Source organism: Elephas maximus, chromosome 24 (assembly GCF_024166365.1).
Source record: "Elephas maximus indicus isolate mEleMax1 chromosome 24, mEleMax1 primary haplotype, whole genome shotgun sequence".
Classification (NCBI taxonomy): domain Eukaryota; kingdom Metazoa; phylum Chordata; class Mammalia; order Proboscidea; family Elephantidae; genus Elephas; species Elephas maximus.
In genome coordinates this window covers 11,860,833-11,878,771 of record NC_064842.1, presented here as the reverse complement: position 1 = coordinate 11,878,771, position 17,939 = coordinate 11,860,833, and the positions used below count along the sequence as shown (strand labels likewise).

The 17,939-nt window shown below is 40.8% G+C and overlaps 1 long non-coding RNA gene across 1 annotated transcript in view; it reads left to right on the top strand.

The window, feature by feature from the left end:
* LOC126066732 (uncharacterized) overlaps positions 1-11,192 on the top strand; it is a 33,990-nt gene extending 22,798 nt beyond the window's left edge. Inside the window, exons 2-3 of the long non-coding RNA XR_007515235.1 lie at positions 10,086-10,206; positions 11,017-11,192. This is a non-coding gene — a long non-coding RNA (uncharacterized LOC126066732). The remainder of the gene's footprint in view (positions 1-10,085; positions 10,207-11,016) is intronic.
* Positions 11,193-17,939: the final 6,747 nt, after the last annotated feature.

Genomic DNA, 17,939 nt, shown 5'->3' with positions numbered 1-17,939 from the left:
CCAACAGAAGGTTTGGGGACCATGACCACTGGGATTCCTCTAGTCTCAGTCAGATCATTAAGTCTGGTCTTTTTATGAGAATTTGGGGTCTGCATTTTTATCCCACTGCTCTCCTGCTCCCTCAGGGGTTCTCTGTTGTGCTCCCTGTCAGGGCAGTCATCGGTTGTGGCCAGGCACCATCTAGTTCTTCTGGTCTCAGGATGATGTAAGTCTCTGGTTCACGGGGACCTTTCTGTCTCTTGGGCTCATAGTTATCGTGTGACCCTGGTGTTCTTCATTCTCCTTTGATCCAGGTGGGTTGAGACCAACTGATGCATCTTAGATGGCTGCTTATTAGCATTTAAGACCCCAGACGCCACATTTCAAAGTGGGATGCAGAATGTTTTCATAATAGAATTTCTGTACAACATTCTTTATGGATAGAGAATTCCAGTTTGGTGCTTATTTTCTTTCAGCACTTTGAAGATATCCTTATATTGGTTTCTGGCTCTTAAAGTTTCTATTGAGAAAAAAAAACAGCTATAAATCTTGTGGTTCATGTTTAGGCAATGTATTTATTAAGTGATTTAGGATTTTTCTCTCTCATTGTTTTTCAGTAATATTACTATGATGGGTCTGGGTGTGGCTTTCTTTCTTTCTTTTTTAATCATTGCTTATTCAGTCTGTGGCTTGAGGTCTTTTGTCAGTTTTGGAAAATTCTCAATCATTTTCTCTTCAGATATTACTTTATTGCACTCTCTCCTTTCTGAGATTGTAATTACGCATACGTTACTGTATTTTTACACATTCGCCAATAGCGCCCTCCCCCCGTGAAGTATTTTCATAAGCCTTGCTATGCCAAATTTTTTTTTCACATGTTGCCATACAAAACTAGCATAATGTGCTTATGAAAATACCTCATGGGGGAGGGTGTGGTTGGCAAACAAATATAGAAGGCACCCATTTTTTGCGTAAAAATATAGTAGATTTCCCTTCAGTAGCTTATAAAAAAAAAAAAAAATATGTCTCTTTATATTTTTTCTGTGCTTTCCCAGTGTTTTTGTCTCTCTTCGTGATTTAATCTGGCTACTTTTATCTTCTACTCCCTTAATTCTTTCTTCAGTTGTGTATAAACTGCTATTAAGCCCATACTTTCAGTTGTCATATTTGTCATCTCTGGAATTTTCATGTTTTTTTTTTTTTCTTTTTAGCTCTATGATTAAAATCTTGTTTTAATCTTTTCATTCCTTGAAAATACTAAGCATAGTTATTTGAAGGTCTATGTATAATATCAATTATATCTGGATCCCATGTGGCTCTGTTTTAGTTTTATTTACCTTTTCTCTTGGTTTTAAGTCATACTTCTTGTCTCATAGTATGCCTGATTGTTTTTGATTATGTGTTAGTTATAGTATATAAAATTTAAACATAATTTTAATCTCCTTAGACTGTTATTTTTATCCAGAGAGAATTTACATTTGTTTCTAGCAGGCAACTACTCCAGGGGCACTAGTAAGCACAGGCCACCTAAACGAAATCAGGAATTGAGATGATTCAAAGATGGACTTCTGTCCCTGTAGTAGTTGTTGTGTTACGCTATCCAGATCTCCTTTCAGAACTGAAGAATTTACCCCCCAAGCTGGTGGGAATGATACTTGCAGTCAGGCCTCATCTTCAGCCCTCTTCACGTATTGTCCTCAGCTAAAGAGAGGCATTTTGGCCAATGCCACATCCCCTTCCCAAGGCAAGCCTGCAACCAATGACTGGTCTATGTAGGGACATAAAGTTCTGGCCTTCTTGCTCCAACTTGGGAAAACTCTATAGGACTACCCCAGCTTCAGAACTTCCTGTAGGATTGACTAGGGCTTTTATTGACATTTTATCATAGGTCAACTTGTCCCTTTGCCCAAATCTTCTTCTTTCCTTTCCCCGATAGGTTTTCATTATGGGTTGAATTGTGTCCCCCCAAAATGTGTGTCAACCTAGCTAGGCTATGATTCACATTATTGTGTAGTTGTTCTCCATTTTGTGATCTGATGTGATTATCCTATGTATTGTATATCCTAACCTCTATGATGTTAATGAGGCAGGATTAGAGGCAGTTATGTTGATGAGGCAGGATTCAATCTACAGGATTAGGTTGTATCTTGAGTCAGTCTCTTTTGAGATATAAGAGAAGCTAGCAGAGAGGAGCGGGCTCTCATGCCACCAAGAAAGAAGCACCTATAGCAGAGCGTATCCTTTGGACCCGGGGTTCCTGTGCTGAGAGGCTCCTAGATCAGTGGAAGATTGATGAAGAAGACCTTACCTCAGAGCCAACAGAGAGAAAGCATTCCCCAGGAGATGGCACCATGAATTTGGACTTCCAGCCTCCTAGACTGTAAGAGAATAAATTTCTGTTAAAGCCATCCACTTGTGGTATTTCTGTTATAAACAGCCCTAGATAACTATGACAATGATGATCTGAGAAAACTCCTGAACAACCTTTCTGCATGCTAGTCTCCATCCCAAAATCTTTTTCTAATTCTGGTTCACTATTTTTTCATGGGGTGTGGCTCTTTAGGTATCAACCCTAATTTTAACGGGTTTTCCAGGACCCTTCCTCCTTGGTAGACCATGAATTCTACTATTTGCCCCATAATCTCTTGGTAGTTTTTCTAGGTTTCTCAACGACAGTTTCTAATTGGTAGGCACCTTAGAGAAAAGTGGCTTGAGATGCAGGGTGTATCTCTCTGGTCTTCCTCCCTCTCCAGATATTGGCTTCACTATTCCACACTGTACTTTTAGCTCATTTATGCTTTCAAACAAATATTTAAAAAATGTTGTCTATAGTTGTTTTCAGAAGGGTGGATAGTTGAAATCACCCAATATGCCACTGGCAGAAATGGAACTTCATATTTCTGTGATTTGAATCAAAATTATTTAAAAAGTTTAAAGTCTGATTCAATTTAATTAAATTCAACAATGTTATTTGTATATCTATATATGCCAGACATGTAGCCATGTACTAGGGATAAAATTATAAATGTTATGTTGTCTTTCTGCTTTCAAGGAATCTATACTTTAATAATAACTTATTTAATAACTATATTGTTAAGATATTGTTATCAATAATAATGACAAAACCTTCAAAATAAAGCTATATTGTTGAACAAGTTGCCTTTGGTGGGAAACCAGATTAAGAGTTGACATACTAAATTGCTTCAGTAAATAGATGCTGATAACCATGCCCTGCTGCTCAATGTTAATAGAAGCTTAACTGTGAAAGCAGGTCTGACCACACGATCAGTACAAATCATCAGGAGAAAGGCAACACTATCCTAAGGAACGCTTCTGATCAAGGGCGAAAATGGATATAAAACCCGGACTTTGAAATCATTAATAATACCATCATAAAAGAAGTAGTTTCTGCTATTATGCTCATATAGCAGAGAATGTTAAAACCAAGGAAAATAATTATTTAAGAAGGCACTGACACCAACCTGTTGGCCAAAGGAAGATTAATGATCTGCTGAAAAAGAGCAAACTGTATATAACCAAACCTGTTGCCGTTGAGTTGATTCCAACTCATAGTGACCCTATAGGACAGAGTAGAACTGCCCCACAGGGTTCCCAAGGAGTGGCTGGTGGATTCGAGCTGCCAACCTTTTGGTTAGCAGCTGAGCTCTTTACCACTGCGCCACCAGGGTTCTCTGGAAAATAGCAGTTGGATTTGATAAGCAGTAGTGTCTTGGAACTTATGTAGCAGAAATGGCTGTGAGTAATGAGAAGAACCTTCACAGCAGCCTCATCTACACTGTGCCTGAGCTAATAAGGCTGTGCTGAATCCTGATTGTCATGTAAAGATTGGGGTAGCTCTGGTTAGAAAAGTGTAGGAACCTAAGAAAATGCATCTGAAAGGGATGGAGAGTTGTCATAGGTTAAATTATGTCCCCCCAAAATATGTGTATCAACTTGGTTAGACTATGATTCCCAGTATTCTGTGGTTGCCTTCCATTTTGTGATTGTAATTTTATGTTAAAGTGTATTAGGGTGGGATTGTAACACCCTTATCAGGTCACATCCTTCGTCCAATGTAAAGGTAGCTTCCCTGGGGTGTAGCCTGCTCCACCTTTTATTTCTCAAGAGATAAACGGAAAGGGAAGCTAACAGAGAGTGGGAACTTTGTACCACCAAGAAGGCAGTGCTGGGAGCAGAGCGGATCCTTTGGACCTGAGGTTCCTGTGCTGAGATGCTCCCAGACCAAGGAAGACTGAGGACAAGTACCTTCCTCCACAGCCAATAGAGAGAGAAAGGCTTCCCCTGGAGCTGATGCCCTGAATTTGGACTTGTAGCCTACTTGACTGTGAGAGAATAAATTTCTCTTTGTTAAAGCCATCCACTTGTGGTATTTGTGTTACAGCAGCACTAGATGACCAAGACAAGAGTAGAGTGGGAAAGAAAGTTAGGACCAAGTGCAAACTTGTTTGCCAGGTGTGGCTGTCTTCAAAGGTTGGGCCAGGGGAGAGAACCCAGGTGGTCTATTAGTGTCTGGAGGGTGCTTCTGAAGTCTGGTTCAGTTGAAGAGAAGAAATGTAAGCAACAGGTGAAGTTTAGAGTTAGAGGGGAAAGTGATCAGTGAAAGGTGATCTGCCCACACTCAGCTGGTCTCCCATCAGCCAGAAGGTGGCAGAGTGAGAAGGATTCAGGAAGGAAGCATAGAGAATCTCCTTTCAACTTTCCTGTCTCAAAGTCCAACCCTCCAACCGTGCCAGGCTTACAGAGCCTTGAATGTGCCACCCTGTTCCCTGGCTTTCATGAAATCCTTATACCTGGAGCACTCTCTGCTTTGCTTATCTGTCAAATTTCTACTCATTCTAAAAGGCCTAATTCAAATAACTTGGAAATTTTTCTTGACTCAGCTAGGCAGAGTTGACCATTTTTTTCTTAGTATCACCTGTGTACCTAACATTTTCTTCTCCATTATCACTCCATCTTGTAATTATTTGTTTACATTATCTGCTAGGTAGGGAAGACACAGTCTTATTCATCATCTTTGTGCCCTATTGCATAATTAAGTGCTTGGGATATAGTAAACCATTTAATAAACCTTTGTTAAATGAATGGCTTGGATTCAGAACAAATTACTAGTGTTGGACTTTATGTTGGATACTAGATAGCTATAGTAGGGGAAATCTGGGGAGAAAGCTACTTTCATGGACTGGGCCAATATAGTGGGTAGGGAAGGTGAGACCCCTGGGGACTGCAAGGAGACCCATCTCTGAGTGGTACACATACCAGGTTGCTTGACTTGGGACAGGGCACACAGCAGTCCAGCAGTCATGGTTAGGCCACAAACTTTCAGGTCTTGGGAGTGACACTGAATTCCAGGATGGTATTCATGAGTTGTCTTTGGTCAGAACAGGTTCAGAACCTCAGGAAGGATGCATCTGGAAGTAGAGAGACACCAGTGGCAGAAGCCAAGCGAAAAGGTAGAGTTGACACCAGTTTAAATCGCTTCAGCATGTCTCCTTCTGAGCTGTGACTCACAAACTATAATGCACAAAAAACTCCTTTAGAAAACTTGTTAAAATTCGTATTCTCAGGCCTCATACTCCAGAGATTCTGATCTACCATATTTAAAGCAGGATCTGAGAATAAGCATTTAACATGCTCCCCAAGAGATTTTTTTTAAATAATATTTTATTGTGTTTTTGGTGAAATTTACACAGCAAATTAGGGTTCCACTTGACAATTTCTACATAAATTGTTCCATGATATTAGCTACATTTTTCACAATGTGTAAACAGTCTCATTAATTGTGTTCTGGTTGTTTCATAAGGAGCTCTGGTAGTGCAGCGGTCAAGTGCTAGGCTGCTAACCGAAAGGTTGGTAGTTCAAACCCACCAGCTGCTCTGTGAGAGAAAGATGTGGCAGGCTGATTCCATAAAGATTACAGTCTTGGAAACCCTATAGGGTAGTTCTGTTCTGTCATATAGGGTTGCTATCATTTGGAGTTGGCTCAATGGCAATAGTTTTTTTTTTTTTTGGCTTTGATTGTTCCATTTCCAGTACTCCAGTTTCCCTGCCCTGCCTTGTCTTGTCTTGTCATCTTTGCTTTAGAGTAATTGTTGAACTTTTGGTCTCATATAGATGGTTTTTTAATGGATCCCTATACTCATGGGTGATATCCTTTATTTTATATGCCAATCTCTTATTTTGCTAAAAAATCCCTAAGTAAATTTAATGACTCAACCCTTACAATAACAGCCTGATACAAGATTACCAATTCCAGGAGTAAGTACTGCTTAGATAATTTCTACCGTTCTATACATCATGCCTGGAATTCAATGAAAAAAAATAAGGAACACATAAAATACCAAGAGGAAACAACCCATTGTCAGGATACAAAGTAACCAATAGAACTAGACTCAGAAATGACCTACATATTGGAACTATTAGAGAGAGACTTTAAAATAATAACAATTAAGATGTTCTTAAAAAGTTTAGGGAAAAAAAAGTGGACAACATGTCTGGACAGGTGGGGGAATTTCAACAGAGAGAAGGAAACTAGAAGAAAGAGTCAAATGAAAATGCTAGAAATATAAAGACAATATCAGGGATGAAGAATTTCTTTAACTGGCTCATCAATAGGCTTGGTATAGCTGAAGAAGCTAGATTAACAGACATTATTCAAACTTATAGGGTCGCTATGAGTTGGAATTAACTTGATGGCAATGGGTTTGGTTTTTTGTTCTTTTTTATTCAAACTTAAATAAAAAAAAAAAAATCCAAAAGCTGTGAAAAAATATCAAATGGTGTAAGATGTGTTTATAAAACCCAAGGAGGAAGGAGAGGAAATGTGAATGAAGAAATAATGGCCGAAAATTTCCCCCCAAAATACTGAAATACATCAAACCAAAGGTCTAAGAAGTTCAAAGAGCCCAAAACAAGACAAGTTAAAATAACATACAAACAATAAAACATAGACACATCATAGTCAAACTGATGAAAATCAAGGTAAAAAGAAAATCTTGAAGGCAGCCAGAGATGTTCTTCTCCAGGGACTGATCCCTCCTGAAAACACGTCCAAAGTATGTAGGATGCAATCTCGCCATCCTTGCTTCTAAGGAGCATTCTGGTTGTACTTCTTCTAAGACAGATTTGTTCATTCTTTTGGCAGTCCATGTTATATCCAATATTCTTTGCCAACACCACAATTCAAAGGCATCAGTTCTTCTTCGGTCTTCCTTATTCATTGTCCAGCTTTCACATGCATATGCATATGATGCGATCGAAAATACCATGGCTTGGGTCAGGCGCACCGTAGTCTTCAAGGTGACATCTTTGCTCTTTAACACTTTAAGGAGGCCCTTTGCAGCAGATTTACCCAATGCAATGCATCTTACTAATCTAATAATAGATATGAAATAATTCATTTTATTTTTAAAGAGTGGTTGAATTTTCATCCTCAAATAATATTTTTTCCCTCTACATCCTCCTCAACTTGACATGGTCTCATTGGAAAGAAAATAAGCCCATAGGTTTGGCAGGACAGTTTTCAAGACAGACATTCCAAGCAAGATAGTTGTAAACTTTGGGGAAGGCTGTCCAGGATTCAGCCCTGCCTCAGGTATATGCGTGCTCTGGTGTCTGATGTCTGATGTGTGCTCTGAGGTTTGAATTAAATGTGATGGGCTCCAGATTGTCAATACATTCAGCCATGAAAAAAGACAGAGCTTGCAATTCAATTCTAATTAATCCTGAAAGAAATTTGTACTTGTAAGCTTTAGCTCTAAGCCACTGAATGACACTGAGACACGTGTCACTAATGAGCAGAGGGAGACAAGATTACAAGTCAGGCTGGAAAGAACTGGGAGATTTGGAAGGTCCTAGTAGATGGTCATATTCACAGACCCATGACCAAAGAATGACCCTACTCTTTTGGACAAAGACACCAGGAGGACCCCACAAATCCTGTGCAAGGATAAAAGAGGACACCTGCTGACTAAATTCTGATGACCAGTAGGTGACAAATTGAATCCAGATTGCCCAGCACCAAGCTAGGAGGAATATGAATCCTTAGTGCCCAAATATTAGACTGACTTCTCTAATGAGGGTGTCAGGAGACAGAGGAGATCCTATAACTATGAGGTGGGCTGATGTTTTCTCAGTATGCCATAATTTATACTCCTTAGTGCTGCACATTTAGTTTTTAGTGCTGCCACATAGGGAAGGGTGTATTTATTGCAGCTTCAGAGTGCTGAGCATATATTAAGCACTCGGTAAGTATTTGTTGAATAAATAGTCAAACTTTTTTGGAACACTTTTATGAGTTTGCTGTTAGGAATGCAAGAGGCTCCTCTCACTCATTTCTCTTCTTTTTAGTTTATTTCTATCCTAGAATAGATACTAAAGCAAAATTAAAACCTAGTATGATATGTGCTGTGACTTTGAGGGACTTGGCTCATACATTCATTATATTCTTTAAGCACCTTCTATCTGCCAGGTGCTGAGCTAGGTGCAGGGGGCAGAAAGATGGAAATATGGAAGATTTCTGTCTTCAGATAAAAGACCAACACACATAGAACAGCAATGGGTACTACTGTATTTCTTCAAGTCTAGGATTGTAAGACCATTGTATAGCACTAGGAAAGAAAAAATTATTGACCAATTTATGACATACCATTGATTATAAAACACATTCTAATATCAGAGAGCTTTAAATGTGAGGAAAAACCCAGCATGAGATAATAATGCAATTAGCCCTGAATCTAATTTCAGAGAGATAAGCTACAAACGAGGTAGAAATTGAGCAAACAACAACATTCGAAGATGCTTTCTACCCTTGCCCACCCTCTACCTCTTTCCTACCGTGGAGCCTTTTGCAGAGTAAATTTCCAATACATCTTTGCTGGAGGGATGTCATGATGAAAGTGCTGTTTATGAGGTTATTCTGGTTGTTAAATGCAGGCTTGGAGATGTGGTATCAGGGATCTAGAGACATCTCTGTATTGCCATTGTCCTCATATGTCAAACAGCAATGGGGACATCTGTGTTATTATTTGAAAAACAATTGTTGCCCTCCTGACCCAGCATCAGAGAGCTGTTGTTCTAATTGGTTTTACAGCCTTGAGAATGGCTTTGTATCGATCCTTCAGCGCACCCTCCCATCAGGCATCTCTATGAACAGTAATTGACAGTATGTGCAATGGTTTCTCTCTGATAAGGGAGAAGTCTATTACCCTTTGAATAAAGCCAAGTTAACTGATTCACATGGTGTTGAAACAAAACCTGTGTGCTCACTCTCACTCAGAGAGTGATCACAGAGGGACCAGTGTATAAATGCAGTGAGCCCTACTGCGTGCAGAGCACTAGCTTAGGTGCTGTGCGTCCTTCTTTATGGTACAGGCTGCCTCCCACTGTAGAAATTGAAAATGCCAGGGACTCACTTTCTCTGCCTTGTCTTGTAATTGGTGCATAAGCATGGAACCTAATCCTGACCAATAGTTCCTGCAGGGAAGTCTGCTGGGAGCTTCTGAGATGGGAAGTGTGAGGAGAAAGCCCCCTTCCTGGATTTGGGTTCAGTGGCGAGAGGATTTTGTATAAGGAGCAGTGGTCATCGGCAGCCACATTGAGACCATGAAGAGATGAGCTCAAGAATGAAAGGCTCTGTCTGAGGATGGCAGAGCAGAGAAATGGAAACATCAGGATCTTTGATGAGATCATTGTGCCACTGAATTAACCAGCCCTGGTACCCTCATCTCTGTTGTTCTGTTACTGGAGATAATGGTGTTCTTAGTGTGTAAATATTTACTTAATTATCTGTTTACTTGCAGCTGAAAACACTCTAATACACAGTGACTCACACAGGAGATAGTAGGGTTGTTGAGATAAAAAAAAAAGTTGAGATAGTTGTAGTTAAATTGTATGTGAAACATACAGCACATGTGACAAAAGCTGAGAAAACAAAAGCTGGAAATAGCTGAGGAAGAGTGGAATATTATAGCCATATAATAAGTCCCATATCCTGGAGGTGGTTAGGATAACTGGAATGATCAGAATAAGGCACCTTTTGCCTGAGGCTACATCACAGAGGGTGTGATTTTATTTCTCCCCTGTTCTAGGCTTCTAAACTTGGTGACTGTTGTTTAAAAGCCTGTCTGCATGTGCTTCATTAAGACCATAATTCTTACCAAGGATCGGGAGCAGAGAGTGCTGGCAGGAGACAAGTTTTGCTGCTAACAGGTAACATTTTCAGGTGTTTCTTGAGTGCAGAAATAGTTCCATTCTGTCACAGAACCAATGCATCCCAAGAATCCATTGCTTTCAGACTTTGTTAAAATGATGACTTCCTGCAGTGATACACATAGCCATGGGAGACAGTCACCTCCATTGAGTAGTGATGAGGACTGTTTTCTTCACCAAGGAGCCCAAGAGATCTCAGGCCCCCATTGCTTCAACGGCTTTTGTTCACCAGGTGTTCAGGTGGTATCTTTAAAATGGATGGCCCTGGAGATGAGAGGGTGGAGAGGGTTAGAAGCCGGCAAAATGGACACGAAAAGAGAGAGTGGAGGGAGAGAGCAGGCTGTCTCATCAGGGGAAGAGTAATTGGGAGTGTGTAGCAAGGTGTATATGGGTTTTTGTGTGAGAGACTGACTTGATTTGTAAACTTTCACTTAAGGCACAATAAAAATTATTATTTTTTTTTAAAAAAAATGATGGCCCTGGATCTTTCCTAAGCTCAGGATGACCAAGTTCTTGAAACCAGGAAGGACTGAATTTTTCCTTCATCTATTCACACTGGTAGCTAATTCACACCTCTCCCATCTTCTAGAGTTGTGGTGTCCATTAGTGGGTCATGAAGTCAATTTATGTGGGTGAGAGCAGCAGTTAAAAAAGACACATAGAATACAATAGAGTAGAATATAATTGAATAGACTAGAAAGCATCAGATAGTACTAAGAGTATTAAAGGTAAATACAGAATGTCCAAAATCTTTTAAATCAGTTTTAACTGTATTTTCAAAAATACTTTTTTTTTTAAATTTTCTTTCAGACCCTCTGATTGAAGATGGCAAATATTGACCAAAAAAAAATTTAAATGTGTCCTTCAAAATTCACAAAACTAAATAAGTATAGAGATGGATTGGCACAGTGGCTGCAACAGTGGGCTCAAGCATAACGATGATCACGAGGATGGCGTAGGACCGGGCAGTGTTTCATTCTGTTGTACGTAGGGTTGCTGTGAGTCGGAACCGACTCGACAGCACCTGACAACAACAGCAAATAAGTATACAAGAAACTTAAATAAACTTTCAAATGATATTTTTCTATGTTTGTATCATTTATCCTTCTGAAATTATTATGGCTTAAAACTGCACTAAGATGTTGGTACACCCTGTATTGATTTGTAAAACTTTTCAGTTTCATTGTGTGTGTGTGTATGTGTGTGGGTGTATTGGTAAAAAAAAAAAAAAGAAAAAAATTTGGAAGCCACTGTTTTACTATATTAGGGCTTCCCATTCAGGTCCAGCACAATAATTCAATCTGATATTCCTAATGTCTTCTTTACATCTTATTTACAGGCATTAATTAGCCTTCGAACTAGAATTGCTAAAGAAACTAGATAGTAGGTCCAGGGAAAATGAGGCAGAGAGTCCAAATGAAACCCAAAGTCTTCTGTCTCTATTTTTCTATCTTCCTTCCCCACTTTCTCTTCAGAAAAACCTGTGTTTCCGGCTGAAGTCCCGTTTGAGGGAGTCTGCTGAAGGCAGATACTGGTGTTACCATCTGAGACAGAAAGCGCTAAAGTACGAACTGACCTGCTAGAAGGAGAGGCCCAATAAAAAAAAAAAAATAACAAAGGTGCTGAGAAAATGGATTTGATCTGAGAAAACAATGAACTTAGCTGGTTAAGACTGTCCATTACCAGTAATAACTCTCATCCATCTTACTCTCTGCTTTGAGGGTCCACTTCCCCCCAGGCCTCTCTGTCTACTGCCATTCCAACATGACCACACACACACACCCCACCCACATGCACACATACACACCACACACACACCACACACATACACACCCCACACACACCACACACATACACACCCCACACACACCCCACACACACCTCACACACACCCCACACAAACACCACACACACACATACACACCACACATACCCCCACGCACTGTACACACACACATACACACCACACATACCCCCACGCACTGTACACACACACATACACACCACACATACCCCCACGCACTGTACACACACACCACACACACACCACACACATACCACTTACATACACACCCCCCACACACCTCACACACACCCCCCCACACACACTACACACACACACCATACACAAACACCACACACACATATACATACCCCACACACACTACACACACACCACACACATACCACACACATACACACCCCACACACACCATACACAAACACCACACACACATACACACACCCACACCCACACACTATACACACACCCCACACACACCCCCACACACACCCACACACTATACACACACCCCACACGCACACCCCCACACACTTTACACACACACCACACACAAATACACACACACCACACACACCCCCACACACACCCCACACACCCCGCACACAAAGCACACACACCCCCCACACACATAGACACACACACACAGACACACACATATACACACAGCTTCCCCAAAGGTTTGGTTCTTATTTTCCCTAGGGTCAGGTTTGCAGTCCTGAGAATGTCTTCCTACATATAATATATGAGGCTGCTTCTTAATGCCACACCTAACTCCACTTTAGGTGGAAGATAAAATGAAAAGTCTGTGAAAAAAATCCCTGGGGTCTGGTGAAAGGCCACTTTATCTATCTATCTATCTCTCTGTCTATCTACCTTTATCATTCATACAAAAAATGGTTGATGTGCAGTGGCTCTGAGGTTCCAATAAAACATACAAAATTATCTGGAGGGTCAAGTCTCAAGGAGCTTACTGTTCATGGCTGAGATGGAGAAACATCAATGAGGTATGTAAATGCTTTGATGGAGGTATGTTCAGTTATGTGGGAAAACAGAGGATGGCCAACCAATCCAAAGAGGAGGACAACTGAGAAAGCTTCTGAAATTTTAATTAGTAAGTACAAGATAGTGAGGGGAGAGTGATGGAATAGTAATGAGAGGATCGGGAAGAAAAGCGGAGAAGATTCCCGAAGCTGAAAATACTAACATGTGCAAAGGTATAGGGGCTTTGGAAAACATGGCATATTTTGAGAAAGTTGCAAATAATTTAGTATCCTGTGGAGTGAAGTAGTGTGGACTGTGAGGCTGGAAAACCAGACGAGTATTGGACCGTGAAAGTCGTATGCTGTGGTGGGATGAATGGAAGTCTCCCCTCCGTCCTTTTGTTGAAGGTAAAGTTGAAAGGGAAGGTTTTTTGGGATCAATTTGGGGAAAATTCAATTCTAGTGGCTCAGAGAATGATTTACAGCTGATGAAATGACTTTTGTTACTTAGGCCAGGTTCAGGAAGACTTGCAAGCTCCCTAGAAGAAAGGGGACAGGGTGGGGGTGGTGGGAAGAGTATAATTAACTCAAATCTTTGCACCCAAGCACCAAGAAATAAAAGAGAAAATAAGGAGGCAGGTGGGCTTAGAGTCATACTAACCTGAAGAACGCTCATTCTTTGAGACTAGGTAGTCCATGCTACTCTTGGTAAGTAGTGAGGAACTCAACCATAGCTCCCACTGGTGGAGACACCAAAGTAGAGTCAAAACCCACTATTGTCCACACCAGGTGAGTCCTGCCCGCCCTGAAGTTGCAGTGTCTGTACAGAAAAGAATCTCTGTTCACAACTATCAGAGATAAAGAACAATGCAGAGAAACTGTTGTTAGTCTGTGTAGGAAGAGTGAGGCGGGAAGGAAGAGGTAGTGGAAGAAGTAGCATTTGAAGTGGGTTAAGTGGGTGAGGATTGGAGCAAGAGGCATTCCAGGCTCATCAAGGAGGAGATTCTGGAGTTTCTTCAGGAAGCTAGAGCTTAGAGTGCATGAAGCAGAAATGTGGAGCTGAGTTAGAAAGGAAGGTGAGGGACTTGCATACCAGGATCAAGATTGTGGTCAGCATTGTGTTCTCAGGGAATGTCTAGCTCAGTTGGCATGACAGAGTTTTTAAAGAAAATGTTCTACATTTCTACTTTGGTGAGTAGTGTCTGGGGTCTTAAAAGCCTGTGAGCGGCCATCTAGGATACTGTACTGGTCTTACCCCTTTGGGAGCAATGAAGAATGAAGAAAACTAAAGACACAAAGGAAAGATTAGTCCAAAGGACTAATGGACCACATCTACCATGGCCTCTACCAGACTGAGTCCAGTACAGCTGCTTGGTGCCCGGCTACCACCACTGACTGCTCTGACAGGGATCATAATAGAGGGTCCTGGGCAGAGCTGGAGAAGAATGTAGAACAAAATTCTAACTCAAAAAGAAAGACCAGACTTGCTGACCTGATAGAGACTGGAGAAATCCTGAGAGTATGGCCCCTGGACACCCTTTCAGCACGGTAGTGAGGCCACTCCTGAGGTTCACCCTTCAGCCAAAGATTGAACAGGCCCATGAAACAAAACAAGACTAAAGGGGTGCACCTGCCCTAGGGCGGGGACTGGAAGGCAGGAAGGAAGAGAAAGCTGGTGATAGGGAGCCCAAGGTTGAGAAGGAGGAGTGTTGACATGTCATGGGGTTGTTAACCAGTGTCACAGAACAATGTGTGTACTAACTGATGAGAAACTAGTCTGTTCTGTAAATCTTCATCTAAAGTTCAATTTAAAAAAAAAAAAAAGGTTGTGGTCAGCAAGGAAGAGACAATGGGGGGTTTTTGATCCAAGCCATGCTTCAAGAGCATTCTTCTGGTAGAGAAGGGACAGAAGCAGTTAAAGATCTCAGGCCCCAACAGAAAGGACTAAGAAATAAAATAGCTCCTCATTTTGTGGTAATAAAGCTGTGGCTGTTTAATCAATATCTATTGACAATGGTGAATAATTGATTTGACCAATAATTTAGTGACCCGGTGAGATTATTTCTTCCTTTTGCCTACTCTTTCTAGAATCTGCTGCCTTCTTTAAAGAAAGAAGCAAATCCAATTTTTCTTGGTGTCTTATTGCATCAGTGCATTCAATAAAAATAGTCTAGGGTATTTTTTACCTACTTGGGACATTTTATCAGGAGGGACTACTTTCTGGAGAAGGACATCATACTTGGTAAAGTAGAGGGTCAGAGAAAAAGCGGGAGACCGTCAACGAGACAGATTGACACAGTGGCTGCAACAATGGGCTCAAACATAGCAACGACTGGGAGGATAGCGCAGGGCTGGGCAGTGTTTTGTTCTGTTGTGCATGGAGTCTCTATGAGCCGGAATCAACTTGGCAGCACCTAACAACAATAACAACAGGGTAATTAAAAAAAAAATTCAGTTAATTTGCTTGTGTTACAGATTGATTTACTGACCACCTGTTTGACACCACTGGAAGTCTTAAATCTGTTATGACTTTGGAGGTTGACTTTTTAATGATTATGATTTAAGATTTAGATCATATCTACCAAAATGAACAACTGACCAATGCAGCTCTTTTGGTGGATGGTCTAATGATGAGTGTCACAGCTCACAATGAAAATATTATGTGGGTATCAGGAGCCTGCTGACTCACATCTCAAAATCCCAATTCTCAAGCCACCCAGTATGTGGGGTATGAGTCAGATTCAGGCTAGTGGGGAAGACAGGGCCCTTTTTGGGCATTAGGCATGGATGATGCCTTTGCCCTGACATTCCTGCATGTTTGGTAAGAGATACTGATATATTGGATTCATGGCTTGCTCTCCCAGGGCAGTGTTCTCAGAGAGGAATCAGAACACCATTGATGGTCCATGGCAGGGTCACCTTGGGTGATACAGTCTTGTCTTCCAAGGAGATTGTAAATAACTTGCCCTGATCCTTCACTGGTCCTTGAAATGAAGAGCAGTGTTCCTTACTATTCTTGTGACATATTTTTTCTTTTCTTATTTTCAGCGACAATTTGGAATAGACATGGAGGTTGCTCCACAAATCCCTCTGAATTAATCAGTAGTCAGAAATAGTTTGAGAAGCCAGGCTGCAGAACAAGGGTGATCAACCTAACAAAAAGAAGGAGTCAGAATTTGCTATTGTTTTTGACAATAATCATCTGCAAAATTTCTGTATATTTTTCAGGTTGCTTTGGCACAGACCACTGAATGTGACTCAGAATCCCCTGGGGGGCTTCTAAAAAACATATTCTTGTAATTAGCCCTGGTGGTGAAGATCTGTGGTGGGGCCCAGGACTTTGTATTATTAAAAATTTCTTAGTGATCCTTCACTAGATCAGGATTTAGAATCGCTAGCTCTATACTGGCATATCATTTTAGGATTTTCAAAAGGAACAAGATTGTTTTTAATTAAAGTGTCAATTTAACTGGTCCTAGGAGTTGCATCCCTTCTTACTTGCCCTAAGGACTTCCTATGAATTCAATAAAATAAAGAAAAAAAGACCCGGGCTGAAGAGCATGAGTGACCGAGCTTACTTTAGTACAAAAAGATTTTCATGCCATCTACTCTTACTATCCCATTTTGGCCCACATTGACCTCACCCTCGTTTCTTTATCCCCTCAAGTGACACAGGACCATGGGGATTTCTTGCTGCTGGTGCTTCCCCCGCTTCTTGGCCTCTCTTTCCTCCCCGTCTTCTCCCCAGGCCCTTCTTCTGTGTCACCTTCTCTCCTTCACATTCTTAGTGTCTTCAGTTGTTTGTGACTGATTCTGAAACTCCAAATTTTCCCAAGCAGAGTATTTGCACACTCTTTCTTTCTTCCTTCTTTGTTATTCCTTCCAGTTCATGGCCTAGGGGAAGATTTACCTTTCACACACAAACAATACTTTAATAAAGAACAATTTGCTCTGATACAAGCCAGGCTACTCTCTAGTATGCAAAACAGTTCAACGCCTTCTTGTTTTAAATACTAATTTCTTTGCCCTGCTACTACCAATGGCCATATCCTTGCTATTGGATTTAGATTGCAAGCTCTCAGAGTGTGGATTCATAATTTTTAAAAATATTTTAATTCCCTGGGACTTCCCAGAATCCCCTACAAAAAGGTAGCATAAAACAGTTGCCACGGAGTTGACTTTGACTCATGGCGTCCCCATGTGTCAGAATAGAACTGTGCTCCGTAGGATTTTCAAAAGCACATATTTCAGATTCCTAGAACTTTTTTCCTAGGTGCCACTGAGTGGATTTGAATGTCCAAACTTTTGGTTATCAGCTGAGCACATTAACTTTCTAGGAACTCCAAAATGTAGCATAAACCAAAAACCAAACCTATTGCCATTGAGTCGATTCCGACTCATAGCAATCCTATAGGACGGAGTAGACCTGCTTCACAGGATTTCCAAGGAGTGGCTGGTGGATTCGAACTGATGACTTTTTGGTTAACAGCTGAGCTCTTAACCATTTTGCCACCAGGGCTCCAAAATGTAGCATAGTAAGTACTTAACTGATTTTTTAAAAGTGAAGGAAGTTTAACGTAGATAAAGAAAAGTAAATGACCCCTGTGGAGATAGAGCTTGAGTGAATTTACTGAAGAGCTAAGACTGTATCTCCTTCCTGCCTGATGGGAAGGTGCCCAGCTCTGTGTGGACTCAGAGCATCTTTAACATTCAATGTGGATGGGGTTACCACTGAACAGGCTAGTTTCTGAAATGTTTGGGAAGAAGGAAAGAAAGAAAGAAGGAAGGAAGGAAAGAAAAAAAGAGAAAATGAAAAAGGAAGAAAGAAAGAGAAGGCAAGCAAGCAAGCTATAAAACGCAACAAAAACAGCTCAGCAAATAACCCATCTATGGATGGAAATATTAAAATTCTGGCAACTGCCTATCATCTTGAATGCCAATTATTTAGT